Genomic DNA, 17,173 nt, shown 5'->3' with positions numbered 1-17,173 from the left:
CTGCAGTAGAGTAGTAGCAGTAGAGCTCCCTGCAGTTGAGTAGTAGCAGTAGAGCTCCCTGCAGTAGAGTAGTAGCTGTAGAGCTTCCTGCAGTAGAGTAGTAGCAGTAGAGCTCCCTGCAGTAGAGTAGTAGCAGTAGAGCTCCCTGCAGTAGAGTAGTAGCAGTAGAGCTCCCTGCAGTAGAGTAGTAGCTGTAGAGCTCCCTGCAGTAGAGTAGTAGCAGTAGAGCTCCCTGCAGTAGAGTAGTAGCAGTAGAGCTCCCTGCAGTAGAGTAGTAGCAATAGAGCTCCCTGCAGTAGAGTAGTAGCTGTAGAGCTTCCTGCAGTAGAGTAGTAGCAGTAGAGCTCCCTGCAGTAGAGTAGTAGCAGTAGAGCTCCCTGCAGTAGAGTAGTAGCAGTAGAGCTCCCTGCAGTAGAGTAGTAGCTGTACAGCTCCCTGCAGTAGAGTAGTAGCTGTAAAGCTCCCTACAGTAGAGTAGTAGTAGTAGAGCTCCCTGCAGTAGAGTAGTAGCTGTAGAGCTCCCTGCAGTAGAGTAGTAGCTGTAGAGCTCCCTGCAGTAGAGTAGTAGCTGTAGAGCTCCATGCAGTAGAGCTCCCTGCAGTAGAGTAGTAGCTGTAGAGCTTCCTGCAGTAGAGTAGTAGCAGTAGAGCTCCCTGCAGTAGTACAGTAGCTGTAGAGCTCCCTGGAGTAGAGTAGTAGCTGTAGAGCTCCCTGCAGTAGAGTAGTAGCAGTAGAGCTTCCTGCAGTAGAGTAGTAGCAGTAGAGCTCCCTGCAGTAGAGCTCCCTGGAGTAGAGTAGTAGCTGTAGAGCTCCCTGCAGTAGAGTAGTAGCAGTAGAGCTTCCTGCAGTAGAGTAGTAGCAGTAGAGCTCCATGCAGTAGAGCTCCCTGCAGTAGAGTAGTAGCTGTAGAGCTTCCTGCAGTAGAGTAGTAGCTGTAGAGCTTCCTGCAGTAGAGTAGTAGCAGTTGAGCTCCCTGCAGTAGAGCAGTAGCAGTAGAGCTTCCTGCAGTAGAGTAGTAGCTGTAGAGCTTCCTGCAGTAGAGTAGTAGCTGTAGAGCTCCCTACAGTAGAGTAGTAGCAGTAGAGCTCCCTGCAGTAGAGTAGTAGTAGTAGAGCTCCCTGCAGTAGAGTAGTAGCTGTAGAGCTCCCAGCAGTAGAGCTCCCTGCAGTAGAGTAGTAGCAGTAGAGCTCTCTGCAGTAGAGTAGTAGCAGTAGAGCTCCCTGCAGTAGAGTAGTAGCAGTAGAGCTCCCAGCAGTAGAGTAGTAGCAGTAGAGCTCCCTGCAGTAGAGTAGTAGCAGTAGAGCTCCCTGCAGTAGAGTAGTAGCAGTAGAGCTTCCTGCAGTAGAGTAGTAGCAGTAGAGCTCCCTGCAGTAGAGTAGTAGCAGTAGAGCTTCCTGCAGTAGAGAAGTAGCAGTAGAGCTCCCTGCAGTAGAGTAGTAGCTGTAGAGCTCCCTGCAGTAGAGTAGTAGCAGTAGAGCTCCCTGCAGTAGAGTAGTAGCAGTAGAGCTTCCTGCAGTAGAGTAGTAGCAGTAGAGCTCCCTGCAGTAGAGTAGTAGCTGTAGAGCTCCCAGCAGTAGAGTAGTAGCAGCCCAACTCCCAGCATTGGCAAGGCCCCCCACAGTCATCGGGCCGAGGACACTTGTCCCGGCTCTCCTCCCCTATTGGCAACCCTGTTTCAAACTCCATGAGAGACCTTCCCCATAATGGGAGGAGGACAGTGGTAACGTACCACCTATAACATACACATTGAGGTGTATGTATATATGTATGTATGTATGTATATCTTTATTTATATAGCGCCATCCATGTATATAGCGCTTCAGAGCAATAATACATGGGACATAATAATATAACACATGATGGGAATAAACGCTTTAGACATAAAAGTAACAATAGGAAAAGGAGTCTCTGCCCCGAAGAGCTTACAATCTAAGTGGTAAGTAGGGAGAAGTTACAGCGACAGAAAGAGGGTGTGTGCAAAGGTCAGTGCATATGAGATGTATTGTATCAGCACACGGAGCTATATCAGCACACAGAGCTACCCATATGCTTCGTTAAAGAGGTGTACTGCAACTAGCATCATATATGGTTTATCGCACTGCGATAATGCACTCTTACCATTACAGTCAATGGCAGTTAATGTGGGATCATCGGGAGATAACCCACATCATACGTCAGTGATTGTTCTATGAATTTGCTTTAGTAACAAAAAAATGCTTGTTACATTCTTTTTTCTATTAGACATTCTACTAAGATTATTTGAGATTATTTTCTACAGGGACAATACTGGAAATGGGCACCAAATCACTACTGCATTCTTTCAAAAACGTTGGCAGCTAAATTGCAATTGATCAATTTAAAATAAAATAAAAATTACCCTATGTATTGTAACAAACCTTTCTATGCTGTCTATAGTGACTAATATGTTTGTGTGCTAAAGAACCCCTCAAATATCAATTTTAATATTCCAGGTTTCTTAGAACGGTAAATAATAATTTTGTTAGAAATAAATGTTTGGAATAATGTCAGGTTGGAAATAATGTTTATTTACTGCCAGATAACTGAATGCCTATTGTATCACTTGTAAGGAGAATTATACAAAACTGCGGAGAATATATGTAAAGAGACAGTCCAACGTAGTGAGTAATAAACCATTTATCGCTGTGTTCGACTCCCTTACAGAGATCCAGAGTGAAGAGATGATGCACAATCGGGGGGGGGGGGGGGGGGAGGGGGAAGTAGTAGCCGGTCTGCTGATTACCGGAACAGAAAAATCTTTATTGACGGCCTATAGAGACAGCAAGGAGAAAACTCCCTCTAATAATAAGAAATATATTAACAGGACTCCGCATATATTAAGCAACTTGAGTTATATGGGGTCATGCAGTAAGCGTCGGAAAGGCACTTCTCGCCCGTTTCACGCCAAAAATGCCTACCCCTATTCAGGGGCGAAAATGTGGCGAGAATCAAAAAAAAAGTCAATGTGTTTGGCGTTTTTTTTTTCCCGCCATTGGCGAGGCGAGAAGGCATTTTTTGCCTGAAATAGACATTTTTTCCGCCACGCTGTATTCTAGTAGTGGCGAGTAGCTTTGCGCCGCTATTCGCCACTCTAGAATGGCGTTTTTATGCCGAATCCGGCACGCCACAAAAAGTTGGCAAGTTGATGGTGAGAGGCTGCTGATGAGCAGTGGATTGGCACTTAGAAAAAATTCTGGCCTTTTTCCTGGCTGGGATTGATGCCGGGGGTCTCCTGAGCTGATACCATTAATACCAGCACCGGAGCCCCCCGGCATGCATCGGAGTCAGGAAAAATGCATTTAAAGGCCACTTCATAAGGCAATGAAGGGGTTAAGCCGCCGTGCTAGGTTTATTGTGGCTAGCGGGGGTGGGTGAAGGGGGTATTTTGCCCTTGTTGTTTGTTTAGGGCTTGCCATGTGACAGGCTTTCAATGACGTCATATCCGTTCTCCCCCAAGCCTCTGTCACATGGTGTACTAGAGCCAATCAGAGTAGGGATAGACTTCCCACGCTCTGATTGGCTACCGTACCTTGTGAGGCCGGCCATGTTTCTTTTAATGACGTCATCTTAAAGGCAATTGAATCAAAGCCATTCTGATTGGCTGTGCTTTCATTGCCTTTAAGTGACGTCATCATTTTTTTTTTATCGGCCAAAGCACATGGTTTTCACGGCCCAATCAGGGCCGTGGAAACCATGACGAAAATGTGACGTCATAGGCCTTTAAAAGCCTATGTCGTCTCATTTTGAAGCCAGACGCCGAGGAGGAAGGACCTCCTAAAGAAGAAGACAAGGGCGTGGCAGCAGACGGTAAGAAGACCCCGGAACAGAGCCGCAGCTGAGAGAAAGAAGAATACAGATGAAGATGGATTACAAATAGAAGACCCGTGGATTCTTTTGGATTTTTAGTGTAATGTTTATTTTTTTCTTGTTTATTATTTTATGGGTTCCTGTTCGTGGATTGGTTCGCGAGTAAGCTGTTCAACGGGAGTCGGCGAGTGGGTCAAGTAATGGTAAGTGAAGAAAAGAAATGTATTAACTTGTTGTAACTTGTTTTTTTCTTGCTTTTTACATGTGTTGGGTTTTTTTTTGTACATAATTTCTTGCCACTGTACGTATTTATGTATGTATGTCTAGATAGATATATACATACAGGGTAAGAAATGATTGTGTTTGAAAAGCTTGCTTTGCACTATTTTAAATGATTTTGGCTATGCTGCTATGCATAGATGTGTGTTGAATGTATTTTATAATTAGATAGATGTAATTTTTGGGCTTGTATGCTGTACTTTAGGTCATGGTGAGGCTTGCTTTTGTATATTTTATTTTTTGGTGTCCTTCTATTTTGTATGATGGTAACTTGTTCTCTTTAACGGTTGCTATAGTTAATTGTGTAATTGGTATGGATGCTTTTTTAATTGTTTTGGGATGTAATTAATGTATGCAAATTGATTGATGGTGACTTTATTGGATTACATAGTATACTTTGTTTGATGTAATGCTATTTTCTTTGGAATATTGCATTGTTAACATTGATTTGCAGCGTCTACATGTTGCTTAGATTTTATGCATCATGTATACAATGTAAATGCAATGTTTTGAGTGGCATTTGAGGCTTTTGATTGGCATTTAATGCTTTAGATTGGATGATTACATTTGATTTGTTTAGGAAATAGCATTGTATTTCATTGTGGATGTTATAGAGAAGTGGTATTTTTATTTAAGCATGTTTTTGTTAACCCTGAGACATTTATTTGTATATTGGTTCTTCATGTGTATATTTTTAAAATACAATATATATATATATATATATATATATATATTGTATTTAAAAAAAAATTTTTTTTTGCATGATGAAGCCACTGTACAAAGCAATGTGTGAAGGGTAAGTATCGGGCCAGGGTGGCTTAACCCCTTAATTACCTTTGCGGTTAGTATCCGATAAGGGTTAAGGGGTTCATTGATATGTGAATGTAATTGCAATGTATTGGCTATGTATTATTTTGGCAACGGACAACAAGGATTATGCTGGCGACGGGGCCTTCTTATTGATGAGGTCAGTAGAAGTTTATTTATTTTACTATGCTAGTTAATGTGTTTAATAATGGCCAAATAATCTATTATCCCTATCTGGATAATAGTTATTTGGCACATTATTGTACCTTATGTGTTGGGGGGGAGGGGGTATTGGCCCCAAGGGTATGTGGGTAGGCCTCCCTTGTGGGTAGTGGGTGAGGGTGGTTAGGCATCACGGGGCGGGGGATACTGGGGGAGGGTATGTAGGCCTCCCGAGTGGTGGGTGAGGGTGGGTTAACCCCTTAATGACTGTAGCGGTTACTAACCGCTATGGTGATTAAGGGGTTAGGGGACATTACATTGATGTTTTTATTCTTGTTTCTGTTTTGCAGAAGCGGATGGGGCATTAGCAGGATGAAAATGAGGATGGCCTTCACCGTGGCAGCCGGACATGGGTGAGTGCTATATGTATTTAATGTATTTATTGTTATTTATGTATTTTAAATGGACAACTGCACTATTATCCATTTGTGGATAATAGTAATTTTGCCCATTACTGTATTGTATGTTGTGTATTGCAATGTTTATTGGGGGCAATTGTCCCCAATAAACATGCTATTATGCGTTAACCCCTTCATTGCCTTAGCGGCTATCCGCTATGGTAATGAAGCAGCATTTATGTATTTTAATAATATTGTGCGGGAGCAGGGGGTCCCCTGAGCTGAACCTCATTGAATTCTGGCTCAGGGACCCCCTGCTTCCCGAGTTACAGGCCCCGGTTTGGGGCATCGGATACAGTGTCAACGCCATCTTTATAGCGGGCACTTCGCGTATGGGACGCTATAAAGATGGCGGCGACACTGCCCACCCGATGACACATACCGGGGCCTGTAACTCATTAAGCAGGGGGTCCCTGGTCCACAAAGCAATGCGGTTCCGCTCAGGGGACCCCCTGCTCACTGTACAGTATTATTAAAAAATATATTCATGCTGCTTCGTTACCATAGCACATAGCCGCAAAGGTAAGGAATGATTGTTTATTTATATATGTGTTTTACTCATAGTATAGATGTGCAGAGAGTCTCCGGAGCTGAACCGCTTTGGTTTTAGGTCTGGGGACCCCCTGCTTCTCGAGATACAGGCCCCTTTAGGGGGTGCCGGTATCCCTCTGCTTTGTTTACATTCCACGGTCACGTGCTCGGGACATTTAAATGCAGAGGGATACCGGCACCTCATAAAGAGGCCTGTGTCTCGGGAAGCAGGGGGTCCCCAGACCTGAAACCAATGCGGATCAGCTCCGGAGACCCCCTGCACATTTACAGTATGAATAAAAATGGTTTATAAAATAATTTTTAATGTGCCGATCTTTGCACAGAGAGAGCAGCGGATCTCTCTCTGCTGCAGACATATCTCGGCAGGGGACGGCTTCTCGGCAGCTTCTCGCCAGGCAGCCGTCTCGCCACCGGTTACTAGCCATTTTATCAAATGGTGGTGGCGCATTTATTTGCCAGGGATTCGGCCCTTCTAGCATACAGCGAGTTTAACACGCCAAAAACATGGCGAATTCAAAAACTGGCTAATGCTTTTTTTCGCTGCTTAGTGCATAGACCCCATAGTCTCTGTTCAACATACTGTCTGGGATTCATTATTTTAACAACCAACACCTTAGAATTGGTCTCAGGGAAGCATTGCTTGGGGGTGTTTCACTCCTATCTCTCTTGGACTCCCTTACAAAGATGTAATCAGCCCTAAAGTAACCGTTTTAGGCCTGGGACACGGTGCAGGGAGGAGCGCTGGGCAGCGCTGACGCACATGCTCTCCTGCTCAAGCAGGAGCTTTTTTGTGTCCCTGCATGAGCGTCAGCGAGCGCACTTGTGTGCCAGGTGGGAGTCGGGCGGAAGGTGGAGCGGGAGGCAGGGCTAGCGCGCCACGTCACGGCGCCAAAGTCACGGACTGCCATTGGCTTCTGGCAGTCACCTGACCGGCCCTGCGCTTCCCTCAGCAGGAAATCTAAAATTGGTCTGTCGGCTGAAATTCCACACGCCCCCGCACGTTTGCGGAAGCGCCGTCTAAAGCCGCGCTGATAGGGATAATGTTTTCCCTCAGCGCAGCTCAGCGCGCCTCAGCACGGTCTTTTTGATCATGTCCGAGGCCTTACTTATTTATAACCTCATAAATATTCTGCATATCGCTCGTAACAGATATTCAAGATATATACTTTGTTTACTTTGCAAACAAGTAACAGACATATGTTGTTCTGTCTGTGAGGTTGAGGACTGACAAACAGTTATCACAAAAAGCCATTAAATGAAGATTATAATAACCCATCCAAGATACGTGTTTATAATAATAACAGCATGTTCTTGTATAGCGCTGCTAGTTTTACGTAGCGCTTTACAGACACATTTTGCAGTTCCCTGCCCCGTGGAGCTTACAATCTATTTTTTGGTGCCTGAGGCACAGGGAGATAAAGTGACTTGCCTAAGGAGCCGACACTGGGAATTGAACCCAATGCTTAAAACTCAATGCCAGTCAGTGTCTTTACTCACTGATCCGCTCCTTCTCCTAAGGCAATGGAAATGCTAAAAATTTAAAAGATCATTAAAAAATACTTAGCCCCATTTATCCTATTAAAGATGTCAGTGGCCTAGAAGAGTTCTTTGTATTCCCCTGTTTGCCTTAAAAAAAAAAAAATTCCGAGGGATATATCCCTGCTGAACAAAAGGGGTAAAATGAGGAAAGATTAAACTTTAAGGGAGAAAATGAGGGAACGTAGTAATAAAAAGCTAGAGAGAACATTTCTGATGGGAATAGATTTACTCTTTGCCTTTTGTGCAGGGAAAGGTTATATTTAGCTTCAACAGTTCTGAATAAGAACACGAATCACTGTCTGTAGGGACTCTTTTCAACCCCAAACCTAAATCCCTGCTCTCTCCCATCTCCCAGACTTGACCACATGGACGCTTTGCTGTGCACCCAACGGACAGACAGGATGCTGACTCATTCATCTGGTGAGCTGTGGATTTACGTAATTATATGAGAACCGAAAGGTGTTGGGGCAGAACCAAACAGAGACTGTGTGATATATGTTTCTATAGAGTATATATTTTTAAAGCAGCAGTCTGTGTTGATCGCTATTTCTTTCTTTGCATATTTTTGTTTTCTTTAACATTTTGCTAACCAACTTTGACAACTTTCGTAATATCTTTAAAGGGCCGTGCAATACCCTTCGTCAGCTTGCGAAGCTTACTGAAAGCGAAACGCGTAGCGTGTTAGCCTCCTGAGAGACTGCACCCGTAGACGCATTATCCAGCGGAAAAGCCGAAATCGGAAGTGACGTCACGGAGCCCAGAGAGACGCCGGTGGGGCCGAGACGCCGCTCCTGACAGCCAATAACACCAGGAAGGACGTTTGCGGGATATCGCTGAGCCCAAGAGAGATGCCGGCAGGGCTGAGACGCCACTCCAGGGCCATCAACGACACCCGAGGGGATGGTGGCAGTGAGAGAGTTCACATCATCGAGCACCATACACTTTATGTGTTAAATGCTTTTAATATTGCAGACATTGAGAGTGCGATTCTAATACCTTTAAAATATAAAGTTCATACCTTTTTGATCTGGGCAATGGTTTCTCTCTCTTTTCTACATTTCGATTCCAACACATAAGAAGAGATTACCAAGGTTCTGGATGTGCCCATATAAACCTGCCACAATGTGAGTAGGCAACACATAGGAGCCAAGTTTTCCTACTAATTCACAAATTTATTACATCTACACTTACAGTAGATATGTTTTTCTGTTCTTTTTTGGGGTTGAATTTCTCACATGCTCCGTCTGGATTTTGAAGAATACTAGTTGCTTCCTTTTGAGACCACCGAAGACAGTCCCTGCCAGAGGGTCAGAGCAGGGAGTTACAACCCTATATTTTATCATGTTCACTTATTCACAGTGTATTATATAAAGTCACAAATATATTTTGTCACCACACTCATCACGTTGGTTGTGTAGGAGGCGCCTAGGTTCTTTTCACCCATTGTCTGTGAGGTATCTGTGTGTACGTTGGGGGAGAGGGAGGAGAGAGAGGATGAGGGAGAGAGAGAAGTGTGTGTGTACATGTGTGCAATGTAGATTCCATGTTTGGAAACCCAGCTGTAATTACATAAAACGCTAACCCAGCGGTGTGCAAACTGGGGTGTGTTCCCTCCAGGGGGGGGGGCGCAATATTTGCTAGGGGGGGCGCGGTGGTTACAGAGGCCCCGCGCCCTTCCCCAAGACATTGAAATCAAAAGCCGGGAAAGGCATGAGGCCTCTGTAACGTCCCTTGCCTGCTGCCAGCTGGGTCTTCGGCAACGCGTCGCCATGGCAACGCGCCGTCAAATTACGCCGTGAGGGCATGTGACGTGACGTGTCGCCATGACAATGCGCATCAAATGACGCTGTGGGATCATGTGACATGATGTCACAAGACACGCAATGTAATTTGACGCCGGGTTCTACCCGAGGGGGGGCGCGAACGCTGGGGCTTCCAAGCAAAAACTTTGCGCATCCCTGCGCTAACCTATTAGAAAGGGGGAAAAAAATACATATTTAATGTATAGATATTTACAACCCAACATCTGTTGAAGTATTTCTGTATGTAAATGCCAGAACCTTACGATTTAAAGGACATAGATAGGTAGTCCCAGTGAATTCACCTCACTGGTCATCGGTAAAGCATGGTGGGAGTGCTCATGTCAATGACAAGTCAAAGAGATAGGCCAGCGAATAAACACAGGACACTAGAGCAATTGTTTTTATTACAAACACATGTCAAGTGTTTCGGTCTCGAGGGACCTTCGTCAGGATGGAAGGAGGCCAGTGGTAAAACACTACCCATAATATACACTTTCAGGTGAACTACAACTAACCTCATATACAGTATGGTTTCTTGCCCTGCGATCCTGCACTAACTACCATTAAAGTCAATTTCAGTTAACGGAGGATCATGGGGGTAGATCCACGAATCGATATCGTATCGATATCTGTTACGCGTATCCCCAAAGGTCCATGGCGTTACAATGTCCTCGCATTTACCCCAAAAATAGCGGATCGATACTTTTTAACAAACCTTGGCTTTGCTCATATGCAAATCATACGGTAGTGAGCAGTTTACCCAAGAACAGAGGTCCTCAGAACTCCGTTACTGTCAGATACTGTTGTTATCATCAACAACTCCATTTATTAAGATCTCCCGCTCCTGATCGGTACATTTCTGGCTTCGTATTCTGCTAACATCAGCAGCAGGAGCAGCCCCAGCAGTAGACATAGAAGCCTGCTCAGCGATCTCAACAGTTTAGCTGATCTGGTTGAGTTTCAGTTTCTAATGCGTATTTGTTTGAATTTGAAACAAAACGACGTGAGCGAATACGACTTTTTACCAATGCGCATGTGCAGTGTATTGCAGAGCACATGTCTGAGACATGAAAATCCCATTTAATAGCGCTGCTACTAATATGAACGGGTGTTATTTTTGCATCTCATTAGCTTTGATCTGTTAATAAGACGGAAAAAAATAACGGTCATTCCCAATTTCGGGAACTTTACGTTATTAGCGCAAAAACGATGGACTTCTGTGGATCTACACCCCACCATGGTGAGATAACCCACATCAGAGGTTAGGGGATCCCAGTGATTGTGCTCTGTTACATAATAAAATATGATTACTCTGTGCCTTTTGTGGTGGGAGAGGTTATATTTAGTCTTCCAGAAGCCTGAAGAAGAAGCTCAAATCCTGCCTGCAGGGATTTTTTTTCCAGTTGAAAACCTAAATCTCTGCTCTCTCCCATCTCACAGACTTGACCGAACTGACGTATTGCTTTGCAGCCAACGGACAGACAGGACGCTGACTCATTCATCTGGTGAGCTGTTGATTCACGTAATGATGAGAACTAAAATGTATTGGAACGCGACCAAACAGAGACACAGATCAAAAATATATATGTCATTGTAGTGTTTCTAAAGTAGCAGTCTTTTTTTGTTCATGTATATTATATATAACAGATCTTCTCTTGCTGTCAAGGTATTTAAATTTTTTTTAACAGTCTGATGCTTTATGAGCAGTTGAAATATTAAGGGGCCTATGCTATAAGCGTTCGTAAGCCACTTATCGAGCACTTATCGACCAAAATGCCTACTGCTATTCAGTAAGCCTCGATAAGTGGGCGATAAAAGACTGAATCGCCAAATTTTTGAGCCTTCAAAAAAGCAAAAAAAAACGCAGAGTGAGCGGCGATAAATCACTGAAACGCGTGCAATTCTAGTTCTGAAACGCGTGCAATTCTAGTTCTGAAACGCGTGCAATTCTAGTTCTGAAATGCGTGCAATTCTAGTAGTCATGATTAGCTTATAGAGGCCTATCGCAGCTGTAGAATGGCGAGTTTCTCCCCAAATCCACACGCCAGGAAAAGTTGGCGTGAGGCTGGTGAGAAGCTGCTGAGAGGCGGCGAGAGAGGGACTTAGAAAAAAAATGCTTTTTTCCTGCATCGGCTTGATGCCGGGAGTCTCCGGAGCCGATATCATTAATACCAGCCCCGAAGACCCCCGGCATGAATCCCATGCAATAAAAATGCATTTACAGGCAACTTGATTACCTTAGCGGCTAACCGCTAAGGCAATGAAGGGGTTAACCCCTCCCGCCACATCAATTAAAACCAGTAGCCAACAAAAGAAATAATTAATTAAAAACGCTAAATAATCAGAAAATGAATTAAAAACAAGCCATCCAAATTACAATTTAAGCCAAACAATAAACAGTAATAGAAAGAACAACAATCTATAGAAAAAAAGCATTTGCCAAAAAATGCATTGGCTGTCACTGTATTTTTCTATACCCTAAACAGGCACAGATTCATACATTATAAGTCAATGGGCAATGAAAAACATTAAAAAAAAAAACTGTAAAAATAAAATTACATACATTCAATATTTTTCTTATCTTTAGAAGTGTTGACCATCTGAATCCCGGTGTTTCTGCAAGCTCTTGTACTGCGACGTCATCAAAGTCTATTAGGCTTTTTAGTTATTTTATTGTTGGGGTGTTTAGGTGCTTGTGTATATATTTTATTATTGTGTATTTTTGTCCTTCATGATTTTTTATTAGGGTGACCATTGACTGCTATAGTGGCTTATCATGCCCATATTATATTGGTGTGATGTACCACTATGCCAATCAATCGGTACAGGGTGGGTATAGTGGTCCCCAAGGCCCACCAAGGGCCAAATACCCCCTTACCCACCCCTGCTACCCACAATAAACACTAATACCCACCTCCTCTACCCCCACATGATTGATACCAGAAGCCACGGGTGTCCGGGTGTCCTCAGGTGGTCCCTGCGGGTGTCTGTGGGCCCTCGGGTGGTCCACGTTGGTGTCTATAGGCCCTCCCACCTCCCATCCCACCCAACACATACAGAACAGTAATGGGCAAAATAACTATTATCCAGATATGGATCCAGATGGGCTCATATGCCCATTATTAAATAAAACATTAGTTACCCCTGCCATCATGAAGGTTGTCCTCATCAGCATATTCCAGTTCCATGTCCTCTGTCCCCAGAAGGAATCCAAGAAAAAACACAATCTAATGGCTCCTAACCCCTTAATCACCTTAGCGGTTAATAACCGCTATAGTAATTAAGGGGTAAACCCACCCTCCCCCGCTACCCACCCGGGAAGCCTAACAACCCACGCCGGGACCACTATACCCATTGATTGGCATAGTGGTACATCACACCAATATAATATGGGCATGATAAGCCACTATAGCAGTCAATGGTCACCCTAATAAAAAATCATGAAGGACAAAAATACACAATAATAAAATATATACACAAGCACCTAAACACCCCAACAATAAAAGAACTAAAAAGCCTAATAGACTTTGATGATGTCGCAGTACGAGTGCTTGCAGAAACGCCGGGATTCAGAGGGTCAATGCTTCTAATGGTATGAAAAATATTGAATGTATGTAATTTTATTTTTACAGGTTTTTTTTAATTTTTTCATTGCCCATTGACTTATAATGTAGGAATCTGTGCCTGTTTAGGGTATAGATAAATACAGTGACAGCCAATGCATTTTTTGGCAAATGCTTTTTTTCTATTGATTGTTGTTCTTTCTTTTACTGTTTATTGTTTGGCTTAAATTGTCTTGTTTTTATTTCATTTTCCAATTGTTTAACGTTTTTAATTAATTATTTATTTTGTTGGCTACTGGTTTTAATTGATGTGTTGGCTAGTGGTTGAAATTAATTAATTGATTTGTTGGCTAGTGCTTTTATGTATTGAATTGCTTGTTTGGCTAGTGGTTTTATTTCTTGAATAGTTTGCTTGGATAGGTGTTTATTGAATTGTATTCTTATGTTTTGGAAGAACAGATTTTTATTATTGTGCTGTTTTGTAGATGCATACAGTAAGTTATTGATGTGGCTTACTATTAGGCTTTTTAGTTCTTTTATTGTTGGGGTGTTTAGGTGCTTGTGTATATATTTTATTATTGTGTATTTTTGGCCTTCATGCTTTTTGATTAGGTTGCCCATTGACTGCTATAGTGGCTTATGCCCATATTATATGGGCATGATATACCACTGTACCAATCAATGGGTACAGGGTGGGTATAGTGGGCTCGGGTGGGTGGTTAGGTCTCCCTTGTGTGTTGCGAGTGAGGGTGGGTTAACCCCTTAATTACTATAGAGGTTAATAACCGCTAAGGTGGTAAAGGGGTTAGGGGCCATTAGATTTTATTTTTATAGCATTGTTTCTGGCAACGGAGGACATGGACGGTGATGAGGATGAGGAAAAAATAATACTTTTATGTGGGGATACAGGGGGTGGGTGGGTTGTGCATTGGTGGGTAGTAGGTATTGTAATGTTTATTGGGGGTAGAGGGATTGGGTGAAGGGGGTACTTTGCCCAGGATGGGTTATTAGGTCTACTGGCTGGGGCGCGGGGGGTTAACCCCATTCATTACCATAGCGGTTACTACCGCTATGGTAATGAAGGCGTTAAGTCCTCCCGCAACCTTCTCGGTAGGCCTAATAACCCACCCTGGGCCAAGTACCCCCTTCACTCACCCCCTCTGCCCCCAATAAAGCTGCTATTGAGCCTTAACCCCTTCATTGCCTTAGTGGATAGCCACTAAGGTAATGAATCTGCTTTAATGTAATTTTTATTAACAGTGTGCGGGAGCAGGGGGTCTCCTGAGCTGAACCGCTTTGATTTCAGCCTCAGGGACCCCCTGCCTCCCGAGATACAGGCCCTGTTATGGGCTGCCGGTATCTCCTATGGATTTAAATCCCACGGTCACATGACGCGAGACATTTAAATGCAGAGGACATACCGGCACCCCATAACGAGGCCTGTAACTCGGGAAGCAGGGAGTCCCCGGACCTGAAATCTGCTCCGGAGACCCCCTGCTCATCTACACTAGTAATACAATGTATATTAAAAAAAAACATTCATTTCGGGCGAGATATGCGCAGGGAGAGGCGGCTCTCTCTGAGCAGCTCTCTCAGCAGCTGAAAGAAATCGCCGGATTTGGCCTTTTCAGAGAGGCGATCATCACATCGCCGGCTACTCGCCTGTTTTAGGAATTTTGCTATCACAGGAAATCGAGGCTTTCTGAATACCGTGATAGCAACGCTCAAAAAACAGGCGATTTAAATGGCCCAGCGATATTTTTAAAGAAGGCTTATAGCATAGGCCCCTAAGTGTCTGAGAGGTCAAACTGGATGTCTCCATAATAGCAACCTCAGACGCTAAAGATTAAGAAAACAATGATTTTGAACACTAAAAAAAAAATCTAACATTAACAGCAAAATACTAACATTATATGAGTTAATTCCAGCGCTCCTCCCAAATTGACTTGCAATTTTTTTGTGAGTTCTGAGCTCCTGAGTATCTGACTGACAAATCAAATAAGCTTTATTGGCATGACGAAAGAACATTTCAGTATTGCCAAAGCATGAATAACAGGGGGTAGGGTATAATGATTACACAGTACATGAATAACAGGGGGTAGGGTATAATGATTACACAGTACATGAATAACAGGGGGTAGGGTATAATGATTACACAGTACATGAATAACAGGGGGTAGGGTATAATGATTACACAGTACATGAATAACAGGGGGCAGGGTACAATGATTACACAGTACATGAATAACAGGGGGTAGGGTATAATGATTACACAGTACATGAATAACAGGGGGTAGGGTATAATGATTACACAGTACATGAATAACAGGGGTTAGGGTATAATGATTACACAGTACATGAATAAAAGGGGTAGGGTATAATGATTACACAGTACATGAATAACAGGGGTTAGGGTACAATGATTACACAGTACATGAATAACAGGGGGTAGGGTATAATGATTACACAGTACATGAATAACAGGGGGCAGGGTACAATGATTACACAGTACATGAATAACAGGGGTTAGGGTATAATGATTACACAGTACATGAATAACAGGGGGTAGGGTATAATGATTACACAGTACATGAATAACAGGGGGTAGGGTATAATGATTACACAGTACATGAATAACAGGGGGTAGGGTATAATGATTACACAGTACATGAATAACAGGGGTTAGGGTATAATGATTACACAGTACATGAATAAAAGGGGTAGGGTATAATGATTACACAGTACATGAATAACAGGGGTTAGGGTACAATGATTACACAGTACATGAATAACAGGGGGTAGGGTATAATGATTACACAGTACATGAATAACAGGGGGCAGGGTACAATGATTACACAGTACATGAATAACAGGGGTTAGGGTATAATGATTACACAGTACATGAATAACAGGGGGTAGGGTACAATGATTACACAGTACATGAATAACAGGGGGTAGGGTACAATGATTACACAGTACATGAATAACAGGGGGTAGGGTATAATGATTACACAGTACATGAATAACAGGGGTTAGGGTATAATGATTACACAGTACATGAATAAAAGGGGTAGGGTATAATGATTACACAGTACATGAATAACAGGGGTTAGGGTACAATGATTACACAGTACATGAATAACAGGGGGTAGGGTATAATGATTACACAGTACATGAATAACAGGGGGCAGGGTACAATGATTACACAGTACATGAATAACAGGGGTTAGGGTATAATGATTACACAGTACATGAATAACAGGGGGTAGGGTACAATGATTACACAGTACATGAATAACAGGGGGTAGGGTACAATGATTACACAGTACATGAATAACAGGGGTTATGGTATAATGATTACACAGTACATGAATAAAAGGGGTAGGGTATAATGATTACACAGTACATGAATAACAGGGGTTAGGGTACAATGATTACACAGTACATGAATAACAGGGGGTAGGGTATAATGATTACACAGTACATGAATAACAGGGGGTAGGGTATAATGATTACACAGTACATGAATAACAGGGGGTAGGGTACAATGATTACACAGTACATGAATAACAGGGGGTAGGGTACAATGATTACACAGTACATGAATAACAGGGGTTAGGGTACAATGATTACACAGTACATGAATAACAGGGGTTAGGGTATAATGATTACACAGTACATGAATAACAGGGGGTAGGGTACAATGATTACACAGTACATGAATAACAGGGGTTAGGGTATAATGATTGAACAACAGCCAATATGGTCGAGAGAATCCCCTGCCCCGGAGCTGGGATAAGGAAGGGGTAGCTAGTGTGTGCAGGGGTCTGTGGCTCCTGCACTAGGCCAGATACCCCCTGTTAGGCCCCAGCTAGGCCCCGACTCCCCTCAGCTTGTGGTTGCTGCAGGGACCGTCCCATAGATAGGGACACTACCCCTGTAGCATTAAAGTGAGGGACACAGCCAGGACGCAGCTGCATCCTGACCTCGGGTGATCTGGGACTAGACACCTGCAATACGGAGACATTGCATATGGTGGTACCATCCCTGCGGGATCCACCCAATGTAGAGGCGGAGGCTTCGCGGTTACCGTCACTGGATCCGTGGATCCCATCAGCATCACTGCGCGCCCGTGTGGGGACACACCTGGCAGGTACCTCACCTCATCACGTGCACCAACTCACCT

This window comes from Ascaphus truei, chromosome 5 (assembly GCF_040206685.1).
Source record: "Ascaphus truei isolate aAscTru1 chromosome 5, aAscTru1.hap1, whole genome shotgun sequence".
Taxonomy (NCBI): domain Eukaryota; kingdom Metazoa; phylum Chordata; class Amphibia; order Anura; family Ascaphidae; genus Ascaphus; species Ascaphus truei.
The sequence above is the reverse complement of the archived record's forward strand: the minus strand, read 5'-3'. Positions refer to the sequence as shown.